Source organism: Medicago sativa, chromosome 7 (assembly GCF_051527215.1).
Source record: "Medicago sativa cultivar Bolivia chromosome 7, Bolivia_mono, whole genome shotgun sequence".
NCBI classification, from domain to species: Eukaryota; Viridiplantae; Streptophyta; class Magnoliopsida; order Fabales; family Fabaceae; genus Medicago; species Medicago sativa.
The window spans coordinates 10,254,734-10,272,156 of record NC_140755.1 but is presented as its reverse complement, the minus strand read 5'-3'; the positions used below and the strand labels follow the sequence as shown (position 1 = coordinate 10,272,156).

Sequence of the window (17,423 nt, the reverse complement as noted above, 5' to 3'; positions counted from 1 at the left end):
GCCATAATGCTTTGAACGATTATATTATATAGAGCATGTGACTTTAACTGATATATTAAAATCTGAAGTAGCAATTAGTATTTCGTGGTAAGTATCTCGAAGTTTCGTTTTTCATTATCATTGGTGGAGACTCTCAGCAGCAACGCGTTTTTTTTGTCCCTTCTCATCCACTACCTTAAAGTCTTTGGCATTGTCTATTAGAAATATGGACCGTAGAAAATTCAATTATAAGAAATATGGAAAATTTAAGAGGTTTTTCTCTTTCATCAAATGATTTAAGTTTTTTTTTATAAATAACAAATTTCATAAGTCTAAATCCGTTTGAATTAGTTTATTTTTGAGCTTATGCAAACAGCTTATGCAATATAAATTAGGTTTTATGCTATTTTATAAGTTCAAACTAGTGAAAATTGTATTTTTATAAGCTATTTTATCATAAACTAACTTGACAAACTTATAATAATACATAAAAATTGCATAAGCTGTTTGCATAAGCTCAAAAATAAGCTAATCCAAACGGGTATGAGAGATGAGAGTATGAGAGAGAAAGTTGTCCAAAAATTGTCAAAAAGTGGTTGTCAAAATATCATTTCTCTTATGGAATAATCGTAATAATTGGGTGTGGAATGGTACTAAGGACGCGCTAAGAGAATGTACGACGAGTGCAGCGCACACATGGGCTGAATGGGACGCTGTTAATACTTTGCAGCAGTGTGGCCCTACTACTGCTACGTGTGGGATATAATGACAATCAAGTGACTTTCCTCCCACAATTATTTATTATGGTTGGACCAATTCCTATGATTATTGACCTAAGCAAAGCAACCAAACGTCTTTCCCTTTATTGCCATTAGTATTATAATTATAATTATAATACTATTTATTGCTTGATTAATTTGGCTATAACCGAAAAGTAACATATGAAAAGGCTTTAGCATGACCTTTTATCTGATTCTTGTATCTTTATATATGAAGATATAGATATAGGAACAAGGGACGGGAAAAATATGTTGTGCATGGTTCAGCTTTCTATTCTTTTATTATTATCTTGGGCATTATTTGTGAAGCTCCAACGTGTTGGCTTCGAGTGCACGAGTTCTGACACGTAGTTGTGTAAACTTTGGGGGGCAAAACCGGATATTGGGTTGCACCAGAGGTCCACCGGAAATTTGCTTTCAGGGCAGTGATTTTTGTCACGGCACAACAACTCTCTTCTATCTTTTCTAACTCTCTCAATTCTAGTTACTCTTAATATTTCCAACAATCTGAAAGCAAAATTATTATTTAATTATAATTGGAAATATTAACTTTGTGATTTTTCTATGTATCATGTTGGTTCGAATTACTTGGAAAGGATCACTCTATAACTTCATCAAATGGATGGTTAAGAACATTGTGGGTGAGAGTTCAAATGAATCATCATCTAATTTGAGGTAAAAAGATGAGCTTAAAGTCCAAGTAAGTGCCTTAAACTCAAGGATATGTATGTAGATATATTCTTGAATCTAATGATAAAATAATTTTTATGTCCATGATTGTCAGAAATTATATAAATATATTTTGGCTTGGTGATAAATTGCGAGAAAATATAAATTGAAATTTCTGTGTGGTGATAGTTTGACTATAATTTGGGACATGTCTATGAAAGTTTGATACCTGAAATTCTTAATAATGAATCATATGTTTGAGACCTTCATGCTAAGCTTCTTGGTGTTATGGTTATATTTATACATCTATGAAAAAAAAACATCTTTGTGGAATTTATATAATAAGCGGAGGCAGAAATTTTATAATTATATGTTAGGAAAATTCTCTTGCAATTTATGGAATTTCCTAACGATATGTTGTGGCCTGAACATATGACTATTTTTTTACGGTTGCTTCAGTACTAAAGTCAAGAACTTTTATGGTTTATTTAATTTTTTAGACTATATGATGATAGCTAAAAATTAAAATAAATTTATTTGTGTGATAATGGATATGTTTCTATATATCCATAAATATACTATTATCTTTGGAGTATGCATGTTTTAATAAACTTGCAAGGTAATAAATTTTGTTGCATAGTATACTAGAAATTTCTTGGAGGCCGATGATGTATTGTTGATGTTTTATATGGTCATATATAAATTATGTTTAATTTTATGTTACATGCATGTGGGGTAAAGACCCATCAGAAAGAAAATTATGAGTAGAAAAGTCATTCTCTAAACCTAAATTACTTAAATGTGGGGGTTATGAGAAGAAGAACAAAAACAAATTTGTGAATCATGTTTATTCTACTTTTATTCTTGTTATTTTTTAATGTGCGCAAAATTTTGAAACAAGGGAAAGTAGAAGGATCAGAAGAAGAAAAAAAAAACTTGTGGACATAGAATGTATAATTTTCCTCTTTTATAGAAGGAGTATAAGATGTTGATAAATTATGAATAAAAAGCTATGCTTAAGATAATTTCACTATCCATGAGTATGTTTTGGTTAACCAATTTTTTTGAAGGAAAGAGTTAACCAATGCTATTTTATTATTATAAAAAAAAAAGAGGCATTAGAAGTGAACTAAATTTCATGGTAAATATGATTTAAAATTAGTGAATATGCCTTAAAGTAGCAATCTCATGAATACCAAGTGGAATTTTAAAAGATAGTATCTCAATTCGTGTGTGATATAATTGATTGTGTTATGGATTTATGAATTATATTATACATGATATTGCATGTGGTATAATGAATAGATGAAGTGTGTGAATTCATAATTTCAATGGTGATCATTTAAATGATCAATTATTTTTTCTAATCTATTCAAATGATGTTGTTGTCTGGATATCATGTTCTTCTAATAGTTGATCTTAGAAGGATTGAATAGTGTAAATTGGATCTCAAATAAAGACGAGGTAGGTTCCATTATGAAGCACTTATTTATTTTATGATGATATGATATATATTCGAAATAAATAAAGCAAAATACACATTGTCAAAAATTTAGCTCTTGAATTTGCAGATCAAGAAGCATAATTGTTGAAAGACTCAGTGTGACTGATATACCTTTATGGAGGAGATCAATGCATTCCAAATCTACTATGATCATAAGCTTCAAGCTATGTGACTAATAATAGTGTATATAAGAGGCGACACAAATCCTTTTTTGAAAGGAGCTAAAAATAATGTTATCTCACTATATGAGAAGTGAGAAAAGGAAAAAATAAAATAATTTAAGATCCTTATGTGAAAGGATTTTTCAGGAAAGTTGTCCTCGATACGTCGAGGGGGATGAGTTTAAAGCCTTGAGTGGAGGAAAATATGGTGGATACCCAATTCGTGGTCATACAAAGCCATATGAATACTCCTGTATGCACTACATTTTTCATCCCTATGGCGTGTGGTAGTGCTTAATGTGAGGTTGAGCTTTTAGCTCTTAAATGAGTTCATAGCCCTAATTTTTGGGTGGTCCTTATGAGACGGACTTGATGGACTCGCCGCTGTTTAAATTTGAGGTTGAACATTTTCTTATGTTCTTAATAAATTCATAGCCTTTTATGGTGGTGCTTTTGAGACGCACTTGATGAATTTACCTACTTGAGTGTGAAGGCTTAGACCACCTTCTATGAAAGACTTGGACAATCTTTCTAGAGCACTCATGAGCAACCCAAGGTGATAAAGGTCTTAATTATGATGAAATAATTATTGCGGAGCTATCACAATTTTAAGTAAAAGTGCGTGTTTGTGGGGGTCTCATCTAAAATCTATTAAGTTCAAGAGTAATTTCATTTAATAGATTTAAGGTATTGCCTCACTTCACTACGTGTTAATTCAATCTTCGTGACATTAACACTTAAGTACGAAAAAACCTTTCCTTGCCCAAGGTTTTAATTTTCTTTTCTTTGTCCAAAATTCAATTATTTTTCTTTGATTGCCATTAGTGGGGGATTGTGGGATATAATGACAATCAAGTGACTTTCCTCCCACAATTATTTATTCTTACCATATATATGGTTGGACCAATTCCTATGATTATTGACCTAAGCAAAGCAACCAAACGTCTTTCCCTTTATTGCCATTAGTATTATAATTATAATTATAATACTATTTATTGCTTGATTAATTTGGCTATAACCGAAAAGTAACATATGAAAAGGCTTTAGCATGACCTTTTATCTGATTCTTGTATCTTTATATATGAAGATATAGATATAGGAACAAGGGACGGGAAAAACATGTTGTGCATGGTTCAGCTTTCTATTCTTTTATTATTATCTTGGACATTGTTTGTGAAGCTCCAACGTGTTGGCCTCGAGTGCACGAGTTCTGACACGTAGTTGTGTAAACCTTGGGGAGCAAAATCGGATATTGGGTTGCACCAGAGGTCTACCGGAAATTTGCTTTCAGGGCAGTGATTTTTGTCACGGCACAACAACTCTCTTCTATCTTTTCTAACTCTCTCAATTCTAGTTACTCTTAATATTTCCAACAATGCACCCAGAACTGATGCAGTGGCAGCGGCCAGATTACAGCATGTTGAAGTGCAATATGTTGGTGCCAATTTTTTCACTAGACCAGGTTCGTCAGGATGCGGGGTTGGTATGTTGCCTTCTTCTTGGTGTGTGCGGGATCAATATATTTTCAATATTTTCTATCTATTTATCCATTTTCAACCCGTGCGTTGCACGGGTTTATTAAAATACGGTTAAATAATAAAAAATTATTCAATTGACTAAAAAACGGGCTGGATTCTAGGGTGAGGGAGCAATTAAGTCCCTCACCGGTGAACCATGTCTAACAACCATTAGATTAAATTAGTCCACAGTTTTTATCATACACCTTCTTGCACTTGATCTCTTTTCTTTCTTATCCTCTCCTCTTTCATTTGCTGTATTGCTGCTTCCTTGTTTTCATCCATCACCATCTCAGATTCCATTGTTGTTCATTCCATCATGCACAACTATTCCTTAATAACATATTTCCTTTGAATTTATGAATTATCTTTCAAATATTAAATGTATCTTTCTCCCTCAAATATCACATAAAAGGTGTTCTTCTATAACTCAATCATTCTATAAAGATTTGATTCACAATATGATTATTGTTTTTTGTTTTTCTGTTTTTATTTCTTACTTTGATTGGGTTTAATAGCCAAGGTAGAATATAGGTTTAAATTCGACCAACTGCTTCAACTAAATTTCAACCATTAACACCGTGACTGGAGAAGAAAATGACCACTAATTAATGGAATGATGCAGTTAATTTGAATGATTGTGGATGATTATGCAATCGGGCTTTTGACTACGATTTGTTTTTATGAGTGGCTATCGACATGAATTTGTTTGGTTCTTCACCCTCAATTCGATTATAATCATGTATTATTGTTTGATGAAAATGGTTCTCACTTGGTCTCACCGAGAAGAAAGAAAACCACACACTAGATCTACAAGGCTGCAACTTCTCAACATGGAGAGGATATGCGTGAAAAGAAAAAAGAAGTCGTAGAGGAGATATGGACATAATTGTCTGTGAAAAGAAATAGATGTTCTCTCTTTTATTTTCAAATAATCTAAACCATTGATTCAATCCAATGATGAGTTTTTGGTGCTCCACCGGTGAGGGACTTGATTGAACCCTCACCCTAAAATCCACCAAAAAACGGTAATGTTGATTTAAGTACACTCAATTTTGGTTTAAAATGTTTTGTTTATAATTGAAAAAATAATGAGCATTTCATTTGATAGAATTAAAATTAGAACCGGTTGTTAAAAAAAAAAGTAGAAGGTTTAATGACCCTAAGAAAATAAATAGAGGTATATAGATATTTTTATCGTACAACCTTAAATACATTATATTTGATAATTTTTGTATATTTTTCTTTTGTTATATAGAAAAGGTGCATGTTTGTAAAGGAATTAAAAGACAATTATATTTTACCTTATTTTTGGTTGAAAAGGAAATTGCTCTATAAAAAAAAAGGAATTTAAAAAAAAAATAATAATCTAACCAAAAAAGTAAAGAAAACCCCAAATTTCAAGGAATCATCATGAGTGGCGGATCTTGCCCAAAAAATTAGAGGGAGGGACAAATACTAACTAAAATATTATAATTTTTTTTTTTATTATGAGCTAGTTCAAACTCTAAATATTATAAATTTCTGGCTTAATTGCATGTGTAGTCTCTTATGTTTATTTCACATTTTAAGTTGGACCTTTATGTTTATTTAAAATTGTTCGACAATCAATTGATGCCGGTATATAAACTCTACTAAACCAGCCATGTTTAGGCCCATAATACATGTATAAATATAATCTATTTGGACAACTTCTAAGTTGAGTTACATCAATATTCTTTTTATCAAACAACTTCAAAATCTTTATGTCCGACTTTGATTTTGTTTATATCATTCTTATGAAATCCAAGTAGATCATTAACATCTTTTAGACACCATAAACTCATCAAATTGTTCTCTTTTGATTGAATGTCTCCGACAATGATTTTCTTTTGATTCGTAGTGAAACTTCAAGATACTACCTATAATTTAAAATGAGTAAACTCAATAATTGAATAAATAAATTTAAATCAATGAAATATAAGATGGATAAATAGATAGAAAATATTGAAAATATAAATGTGAAAATAAATGTATAACAATTTATAACAATTAACACTACACAAATATAAACAAACTTCAAAATTTATAAAAAAAAATTAAAGTTGATCTTTAATTGGTGCAATTATTATAGTTAAAGATATATACTTACATAAGTTGTAATCTTTTATCTTCTTCTCCTCATCTAAACGAAATAATTATTCATATTAAAAGATAAAATAAAATAAGAAAAAAGATAGATATCTATACTAATTAATGTTATATAATAGAGTAACTTGAGTCACTATTGTCTACCACAAAAACTAATAATTAGTCAAGAAATATGTGAAGAGTAAGAAAGATAAACAAAAACTATCATACATAATTTAAGAGTACCATCCAAAAATCCTTTGGAAAAAGAGATGATGATCCAAAACTTCACCATTGAGCTCTTTCTTCCTACTCCATTTTTTTTCTTCTAATTTTCTATAGACACTCATTTTGTTGGGAAGGAGGGTAAGATGAAAAGATCTCAAAGTCTTACCACATATTTATATACACAATGATCATGACTTTGAATATATGAAATTATAACTTTGTTTTTAGCAATATGAAATTATAACTAACTAACTTATTATTAAAATTTTGTATTAATACAATGAGTGAATGAATAGTCATATTTAAGGAATGGAAGTTAAAGAATATGAATTAAATTGTAGTTTAAAAGTAATTGATGTGCTAAAGCTATATTTTTAAAATAATACGATAATATCTTTAAAAAATAATAATAATATGACAATAGACATTGTTGAAAATTGTAACTATTTAATCGATTAATTGTGTGGTTAAAATTGTAGTGAGTATTATCTCATTGACCGTGGGTTGTTTGTTAAAAATTATATTATTTAACTGAAACTAAATGTATAGTTATGTAACAACAATGGAATAGGAATATAAGTATAGCACTCCTCTTTTGGTTATAGAATTAGAGAAAGTAAATTAGAACAATATATTGCCAACTGCGGTTGAAATTTTTAAGAAGGAAATTCAATATTCTTACTCATCTTATAAGGAGAAAAGAAAAAATATTCAAATAATAAGTCCATCTTGCTAAATAAACAAAATAAAAAACCCTCCAAAATTATATATCTCTTTCTTCTTTTGATTATAGCTTCAATTTACTTTTTTTGAAGCAATCGTTATTACTTGAATTGGAGAAAGTCATGTAAAATAATATATTGTCAATTGTCAAATACCCTAAACAAATTCTAGAACAAAGACCAAACCTATTATTTAACTTTGTTCAAGGCACAATATATATAATGAAATCGAAAGGCTGCAACATTATTTTGTTAATATAAAGGATACAACGTACCTTATTCCTATGTCTTTGTGAATGAAATATGGTTATTTTATGATATAGGCAAAATTCATCTCCTCCATTCTCCTCCAAATATTCTTCATCTTTTGAAGATGAGTAATCAGGTTTCTGCATGTTCTTACAATGATTTTTATAGTAGACTTTTAGTATTGATTAATTAAATAAGGTGAATGAAAGGGTTGAATCAATTAGTTAAGGTTAGAAGTTCTTATAAGATAGTTAAAGGTTGAAACCAATTAAATAAGGTGAATGATAATGGTTTTTTTTTTTCGGTTACAAAAATGATAAGTTTTGTAACTAAAACTTGCACTAAGAATTATAGTGGGTGTGTTCAATTAGAGATGAAATTAAGAGATTTGAGAGATGATAGGAAGCTTTTCTAAAGTGCCGCATCATCACAAAGCTTGCATGAGAACAACTCAAGTTTCCTTTACAAAGATATATATATATAGATAGATAGATAGATAGATAGATAGATAGATATAGATAGATTGTATCCCTGTAATCAAAGCAATGAGTGGATATGTAAAGTTCTTCATAAAAAAATATTAAAAAGTAATGAAAACATAATAATAAAATTTTCACATTAAACCCAAAAAAAAAAATTATTTGATCGAGGACTTACGAGTAAGAAGGAGCTGGGTTGCGGGGGATATTTAGCGGTCAAATACTCCAAAGCAAGTTTAGAAGCTTCATGCTCCGACTCTTTTAAGCACCGGAAAGTCTCTCGGGGAGTGAAAGCCTTCCCACCTACGAACAAGTACACCTAAACTCCGGTGCATGATCTGGTCCTTCATTTTGTACTTCGAACACCGGAGGTTCCATTTGACTCTTTCTAATGAACTCCATCAAATAACTCTTGTGTGTTTCTTCAAAAGTACATAACAAAATCATTTCCACAAATTTATAAAAACTCAAAAAAAAAACAAAAATATTCCACCATATTATAACAAAATTAATGATATTATATACCACTATAACAACACACATATATTCATAGCTTGAACTAAAAATTTAAGAAACACAAACAATATTTTTTCAATTCCAAAAGTGTGTATCCTAACTTAGGTTAAAATATTTTCAAAGGGTAATAGTAACATTTTCATCTCAAACACACAAATTTCATTTAAAAAAAAAACCATAAAAATTTCATTTTAAAACTTCATTTTGTACTTCGAACACATAAGGTTCCATTTGACTCTTTCTAATGAACTCCATCAAATAACTCTTGTGTGTTTCTTCAAAAGTACATAACAAAATCATTTCATTATATTTATAAAATCAAACATTCCACCATGTTTTAACAAAAACATTCATAAAAATCTATAATATAACATGATATAATATACCACTATAACATAACATATATTCATAGCTTGATGAAGAAACAAAAGTAATTTTTTTTCAAAGTTCAATTCTTTTATATAAAATTCCAAAAGTGTATATCCTAACTTAGGTTAAAATATATAATATAACAAATTTTTCTTTTTTTTTTTAATAAAAAAATCCATAAAAATTAGAGGGCTTACTAGTAGGAATGTGGTGTTGAGGCTGTGGTTCAGTGGAGACCTCCACTGTTGGGAACTCTAAAGCAATTCTACAAAAATCATGCTCAGAATCTCTTCTAGAGTCAAAAGTTTGTTGGCATGTGAAAGATTTTCCACCTACATATACATGTGACCTAAACTTGGGTGCATGATCTGATCCCTCATTATCTGTTCCTAATACATGATGGTCCATGTGTGTCTTTTGAATAAGCTCCATCAAATGAGTCTTATGTGTTTCTGTAAACCCCATAACAAAACCATTTCATCATATTTATAATAATACAAAGATATAAAAGCATTCCAATTTCCACTATATTAGATATCATTATTATAACCGAAATATCATAAAAGTCTAAAACAAAAACATTCAACCATATTACATGCAAGTATAATAACAAAGTACAAACATACACATCACTTGAGCCCTATTTCCAAAGATACAATGAAAAGATCAAAAGCAAAGAAAAAGCTCATGGAATAACGTAAACTAGCTACATAGAATCATATTGAAACTAATATTTAGGACGATGAAACTAAAATAAAATGGGTTTTCATATGGAAACTTAGGTTAAAAAAAACTTTATAACTGAGTGCTGAATAAAAAAAATATCTTATTGAAACAAATCTAAAGAAAGGTTGAGAACTTACTGAATGAAGCCATAGAAACACCAATGCAAATAATTAAGACTCTCCTTTTATGTGTTTTTATACTTTTATGGTTTTAGACTTTTAGTTTATGTAAAGGATTGTGCTAAGCACAAAGTCTTAATCAATATGTTACTTCACTTCACATAAATGGGACAGCTATCTTTCGATTTTGAAATAAAGCAAATATGTTACTTCACTTCACATAAATGTCGACTAGTGATATTTAATTTTTCACTTACCCATAAATTAAAAAGTTATCACAAATTTGCGATAAAGAAAATAGATAAAAGCTTTTCACAGTAAGTTATTACACAGGGTGCAAACGAGTGTAACATAGGGTTTGAATTTGAACACATAGTGTCGACATTGACATGTGGTTACATTCGATTATTAAACCTTTTCAAAGTATTACCGGTGCCGATGTGTCATTGTCCCTAATGTGTCTGTCTTTCATAGTTTCTCACAACAGAGAAAATTGAAGCATTTTATAGATTTATTATAAAGAAAGATGGAATTATTGAAACATGCTTACTTAATTGGTAATCAGAGAAGGAAAATGCTACTTCTCAAGAAAAATAATTTCAAGAATTTTTCAAGACACAGTTGGCAAATTTTAATTGGATGATTTATTTGTCCACTTCCTATTTTTCAGCCACACCTCCTTGAATTGTGGCAAATAGTGCATTGTGATTGGCTACTCTTTATTCTTGAAGAATTCTTGATGTTATTTTTCTAGAGATATAGCATTGCTCATCAGAGAAATACCTGAATATGAATATTGGCAAATGAAATATTAAACATCTTATTATGCTTACAAATTTTTTACTTTGCCGCATAAAATTACAAAGTAACGCTATGTACATCAATTTGAGTTAGGAGAATGAGAAAAGCAATATTCTTGAACTATGGAACAATAATCTAAGGAAGGGTCATAGGTTTTTTAGAGGCACAATCCAATCATAAGGTTAACTCAACTCAAGTTTAGAATTCAATATAGTATAGAAGATATGGTTTAGAAGATAGATAGATAGATGGATAGATAGAAGATATATTGTAGCGTGTGTCTGGTACAAGGAAATTAAACCAAGTAATATATAATAGAGTACTCAGTAATGAATAGTGGTTTAATTTTACATCTCTTAACAGGGTGATGATTGTAACACCCGTCGTAAATTATTTAATTATTTAGAAATATATTTATATATATTTATATGATTTATGAATTTAAGTGATTTATGAGGTTTACGTGATTTTAGGAGAGATATGTGATTTATCTGGAAATTATGTGATATATGCGATGTTATGATTTTTAGAGATGTTATGAGGTGTTGAGACTTATTTTATTATTTAATAAAATAAGATATGAAAGTAAAATAAAAATATTAGAATTTGGGCTGTGATGTGAAAAGAGCATTTTTAGAGGTGTAAAGAGAAGAACAAGAGGAGGCTGTCAATTTTCTGCAATAACCAGGTAAGGGTGAGACTAGCTTTCAATATAATTAAGGGTATGGTTCTGAGAATTGAATTTAACATGATTAGGTTGAGTGTTGGTGAGAATTGGGATTAGAGTTAAATGACCGATTTGATGATTAAACCATGAAAAGATGTTAGATTGATGCAAAATTAGTGTACAGACCTTAGATATTGCCTAAGATGATAATTAGATGCTATTTGGATGAAAGAATCATGAAGATAGGTGAAAAGTTGTAATTTTTAGGTTTCTGGCCGTACTGACATTCATCGCTCGCAACTGCGAGCAAGAACACTCGCAACTGCGAGCCAGGACCCAAAGCTCGCCACTGCGAGCAATGCAACTCGCAACTGCGAGTGACCTGTAAGCTCGCCATTGCGAGCAGAATAGCTCGCCATTGCGAGCAAGGACTTAGGGACCCCAGAATGCACGCTTTGCTCGCCATTGCGAGCAAAGTTACTCGCCACTGCGAGTTAGGCTGTTAGTTGCCCAAAATTGTTCCGATGCGATCCTTTCGCACGTGTAGACATGAGATGGCCTTAGAAGTAAGAAAGAGAGTTGTTTAGGATACTTTAGAAGCTCCAAAAGTCTGTTCAGGTGACTGAGATTAGTAGTGATGTTGTGTAACATCCCGATATTTTTATCCAATTATATATATGTCATTCATAGTATTTTCCTTGATTTATGATTCACTCGACAATTTATTTTACGTGTTAAAATTTAAGAAAAAAACTTGGCATTTTCTATTTGGTTAATTATTTAGAATTTGATTCCATCTATCATTACAAACATTTCTTTTTATAAATCAATTTGGTGTGACAAAAAAAAAAGGATAATCATTCCTTACAAAATTTGTTTTCAAATCATTAAATGTTGTATTATTATTATTTTTTTTAATCTATTTTAGAGTTAATAATTTTATTATATTAATTATTTTATTAATTGGTTTTCTAATTTGATTTGGTCATATCCCACGTTCTCCTTTCCTGAATTGCCAATTAAACTTGTTTTCATATTCAATCATCCTAAATAATCGGATTTAGTGGCCTCGTGAGGGAAACCATAGATAACAAATCATGTTCTTTTATTTTGGTTATTATTATAATGATATTAATTAGAGATTTTAGTTACCAATGGAGTACCATCCAACGTGCAGATTTTGTTCTCTCTATAAGCCACTTTGTTCCTTGAATTGTGGAGTCAATGAAATATTTAGTAGTCAAATTCTCTCATTCAGTATGTGTATCATTTGTTCCTAAAAACAAACCACTCGTTATCCATCAATCCAATTTCTCTCAATTAGTTTTCTTTCTACTGACTCAATAAACACCAGATATTCCCCTCAAATTCCATTACATCACCCGACCACTATGTTAATTTCCACCAATTATTGCCCTTCATTCACCATGATGTCTCTTAAAACCACAAATTCATCTTTGCTACTCTAAAATGATATTTTGTCTCCTAGTATAGCAAGCACGCGACCCTTCTTTCCATACCCTAATTTTAAGTTCTCATGCCATGCGCCAGTATAGTATGTGCTTCATCACCATATCTCTTGTTTATCCCAATTTATTTTGAGTATCCACGTGTAATTGGCTTTGAGAGAAACGTGCCTAATTGATTTTCCCCTCCTTTCTTATAACTCGGCTACATGGGAAAGTAGTTATTGATTCCTTTTGACCCAAACCAAAGTGCATGATCTCTCTATCCCTTTATCTTTCACGGTGATACTACTACTCCCTTATTCAGTGGCCTCTTGATGAATTCATTTGAGTAAAATAAAACCCTTCTTACTGCTCAAGCCATTTCAACGTAAGGTCAAGAGACAATAATTTTCTAGCCTTCACAAAAGAAAACCGCCACGCCACTTTCTTATTATCGCTTAACCCTTGCTCATTCAACAACTTCGTCTGTGTATAAAATCTTAAGGTAAAGTCATGGTGTTGTCCCTTTTCCATTCTCGTTCATATTCTATTATTAAGTCCTTTTCTCATTTGAAGATTTGACTTATTGTTACCCACCGCTCCAATTGTATATCTATATTCGTGTAGCACTTCAAAGACTCGCTCGTGCTTTTGGTCGGAATCAATCTTAGGACAGGCTCGTGCGTTTTGTTCAGAATTAATCTTAGGGACGTCTTTCAATGGAAGAGCATCCAAGGTAAGGGCTTTTTCCCCATACGTCCATACTAAGTGCTAGGCTGTGTTATTAAGTAGAGGTAGCAATTCTTGTCTTTCAAAAAGAAAAATAATTAAAACGTATTTTCATGGTAAAATTAATCCTTTTTAAAAGTGATTATTATTAATTATGAGTGATTATTCTTAATTATGTTTTATATGAAGGTTCTGTATGATAATGTGGTGTGAATTGATATATTTTATATTATTATGCTTTATATGTTTTTGTGATGTTGGAAAAGAAATGTTAGATTTTTGATGAATTAAAAAAAAGAGAAAGATGAAAATGTGAGTTCGTGAAATGATTGACTTTTGGTTGTGTGTTTGAGGATGAGTTGATATTTGACTGTAATTGCCTTAGTGGCGGGTTACAATTATTTCTTAGTGGATGCCTGTGTGGCGGGTTATAATAATATATTTCTTTGTGGTGCCTTAGTGGCGGGATAATATCATATTGCATTGTTGTGCCTGTGTGGCGGGTTTTAGTCTGCATTTTCATGATCATGCATGGCATATGCATCTGTGTGGTGCCTTAGTGGCAGGAATTGCAATTATTTTCTGTGTGGATGTCTGTGTGGCGGGAATTGCAATTATATTCTGTGTGGATGCCTGTGTGGCGGGAATTATATCCGGATCATATAGTTATAAGAGCATGCATTTTGCACATCATTGCATTGCATTGAGTCTGTTGTATACATGTGATTGATTATTGACTTAAACTATTTTATTGCAAATAAGATGTCTGTGAACCTTACTTTGAAGCATATGACTCGAATGTATTTTTCTAAATTCTTTTTGATTGATAAGTTTTGAGATTATCTATTTTATGACATTGTTTCTGGTGCTTTGAGTATGAACCAATTTGGATAAGGAAATTGACCCTTACAACCAACATTTTAGGTACCTAAGAAGACATGGTGTATGCTTTGCTGTTTTTGCTTGAAGCGCGTACGGGGACGAAATTGGGTTTTTGATTGTATTGTAATTTTAGAAGTGATTTTGAAGGACATTTAGTTTAAGAATTTTTATTAAATTATGTAAAGAAAATTTGTATAGGTTTTGCTAAGAATTTATTTTTGATGAAATAAATTAATAGTAGTGTTTTTCAGAAAAAGAAAATGAGTTAGACGTAATGTCTTGGACTAAAATCCGGGGCGTTACATTATGGTATCAGAGCAATAATCCTCGGATAAATGTTTTTGGGTGGGACGTTTTTGTATGACGCATGCTTTGATTGATGTGTATGTGTGGATGTTTTGATCCCTATGTGTTTGGTTTTGATATCCTTCTCTATTCTTGTTTTTTGGTGATATAAAGTTGCTAGTATTCATATGTTAACTGTTGCATTGGTTTTGCATTTTCGTGAACCAAGGCTACTCTTGAGATGATGTTTTCATGTGGTTTTGTATGTGTTAGGTTATTCCTCATGTTGATGGTTCTGTTTTGGTGTAGTATATCAGCTTTGTCCAGGCTAATTTTTATTTTTAGCTATTGCTTGTTAATGGGTTTGAACTTGGTCCCCATTCGTTTGCTTCTTTTCTTAATAATTTCTTGGCTTTAATAAAAAAATATATGAATGATTTCTAATAAATCTAATTTTTTATATATATATAAAATGACTTTTATGAAATAAATAGTTTTGTGTTGTATGAAGAGAAACATACATCAAGAGAATAGTATCAATTGTACTTTAGATTATAGAAAATTTAATGCAAGTAACATATTCAAAGGTTCATCTATATTGCTTCCTTTTTGGCCTGGTTGTGAAAGCTCTCCTAATTTTCTAGCTTTGTGCTAATCTGCATTTTTCTTTCCGGAAAGTCTGTCTTTATTAAATATCATATATGCAAGACAATTAGATAACATGATTAGTACTCACTCACTCGAATTCAGTGGTCCTATCCTTGTGTTGTGATTTATTCTTTTGTTCAATCATGTTGTGATGGTATGAGTATATATTTTAATGATCATAATCAGGGAATTAAAAAAAGATTTAAATGATGATATATTAGCTTATAAATGATTTTTATAGGATTAGCTTATCAATTTTTCTTTGTGTTGATGTTCTCATTATTATAATTAGTTTTGTTGTTGTTTGTCACTAAAACCATTTTATTGTGTATTTATGTTTTCTGATGTCTGTCACTAAATGTATTTTCTGTTTTTGTGGCTTTCGCTTTCTACAAAACTATTGTTGTTGCTGAAAAAAATAATAATTAATTAATGTATTTATTAAGTTAAATTGGTTGGATTAGTTGGAATGAAGAAAAAAAATTGATTATGTGTAAATGTATGTCTTGAAAGGATATCATTTTGACTGTGGTTGAAAGGAAAGAGTTGAAAAACTAAAAAGTGATTTGATTGTGTAACTTGTGTGTTCTATTGTGAAAATGATAATAATAAAATGTGTATCTTGTGTGTTGCATGCATACAACCTGTTGTTAAGTTGGTTGATTTTTTTATTGTTAGTGGCTTGTCGTTGAAATTTTTAGTAAAATATTGTTGGTTGCAAGTTAGATGTTACTTTTGGAAGTTCTAGAGCTAAGACTAAATTGTAAATATATTTTCTTACTATAATAGGTTATAGGACTTAGATGACTCTTCTCCCATCTTCAAGAGATGGTGTGTTCTTTTCCACCACTACTCGAACCTCGTCTTAATGTCATCCCTTGTCGAAAAGTGTCTATTTTAGGTATCAATTCGTATAAACCTTCACCTCAGTGGTGATAAATTGTGTTATTTGGTGGATGAGAGTAAACCAAGAGTGACGAATACTAATAGCAACTCGGAGAACACCTAGTGCAAGTTATAGAGAATATTATGATTGTTGGGGTAGGATAGTATGTACCACCATTATGATAGATGACCAAGTAGTTAATCAGAGTGCGCAGCGGAAACATTTCATTTTCTTTTATCGACATTGGATGTTTTATTTCATGCTTAAATTTTCTTACTTGTCGTTGTCTACATGAATGTCTATGTTCGATTATTTTTTTCTTCTTTTGAAAATAATTTGAAAGTATTTTGGCTGAAAATTTTTTTTATTTTAAAAAAAAAAGTTGAATGGTTTTACGACAAATGTTTTGTTAAACCTATCATTTTTTTTCTTTCCACTTTCTAGTTTCGAGGACGAAACTATTTTAAGGGGGTAATAATGTAACATCCCGATATTTTTATCCAATTATATATATGTCATTCATAGTATTTTCCTTGATTTATGATTCACTCGACAATTTATTTTACGTGTTAAAATTTAAGAAAAAAACTTGGCATTTTCTATTTGGTTAATTATTTAGAATTTGATTCCATCTATCATTACAAACATTTCTTTTTATAAATCAATTTGGTGTGACAAAAAAAAAAAGGATAATCATTCCTTACAAAATTTGTTTTCAAATCATTAAATGTTGTATTATTATTATTTTTTTTTAATCTATTTTAGAGTTAATAATTTTATTATATTAATTATTTTATTAATTGGTTTTCTAATTTGATTTGGTCATATCCCACGTTCTCCTTTCCTGAATTGCCAATTAAACTTGTTTTCATATTCAATCATCCTAAATAATCGGATTTAGTGGCCTCGTGAGGGAAACCATAGATAACAAATCATGTTCTTTTATTTTGG

The 17,423-nt window shown here is 30.5% G+C and overlaps 1 long non-coding RNA gene across 1 annotated transcript; it reads right to left on the bottom strand.

The window, feature by feature from the left end:
* Positions 1-6,115: 6,115 nt before the first annotated feature.
* Positions 6,116-8,304, bottom strand: LOC146904123 (uncharacterized). The gene is made up of 2 exons (XR_015019755.1): positions 6,741-8,304; positions 6,116-6,510 (listed from the first exon to the last, which is right to left on the bottom strand). It is a non-coding gene; the product is annotated as an uncharacterized LOC146904123 (long non-coding RNA).
* Positions 8,305-17,423: the final 9,119 nt, after the last annotated feature.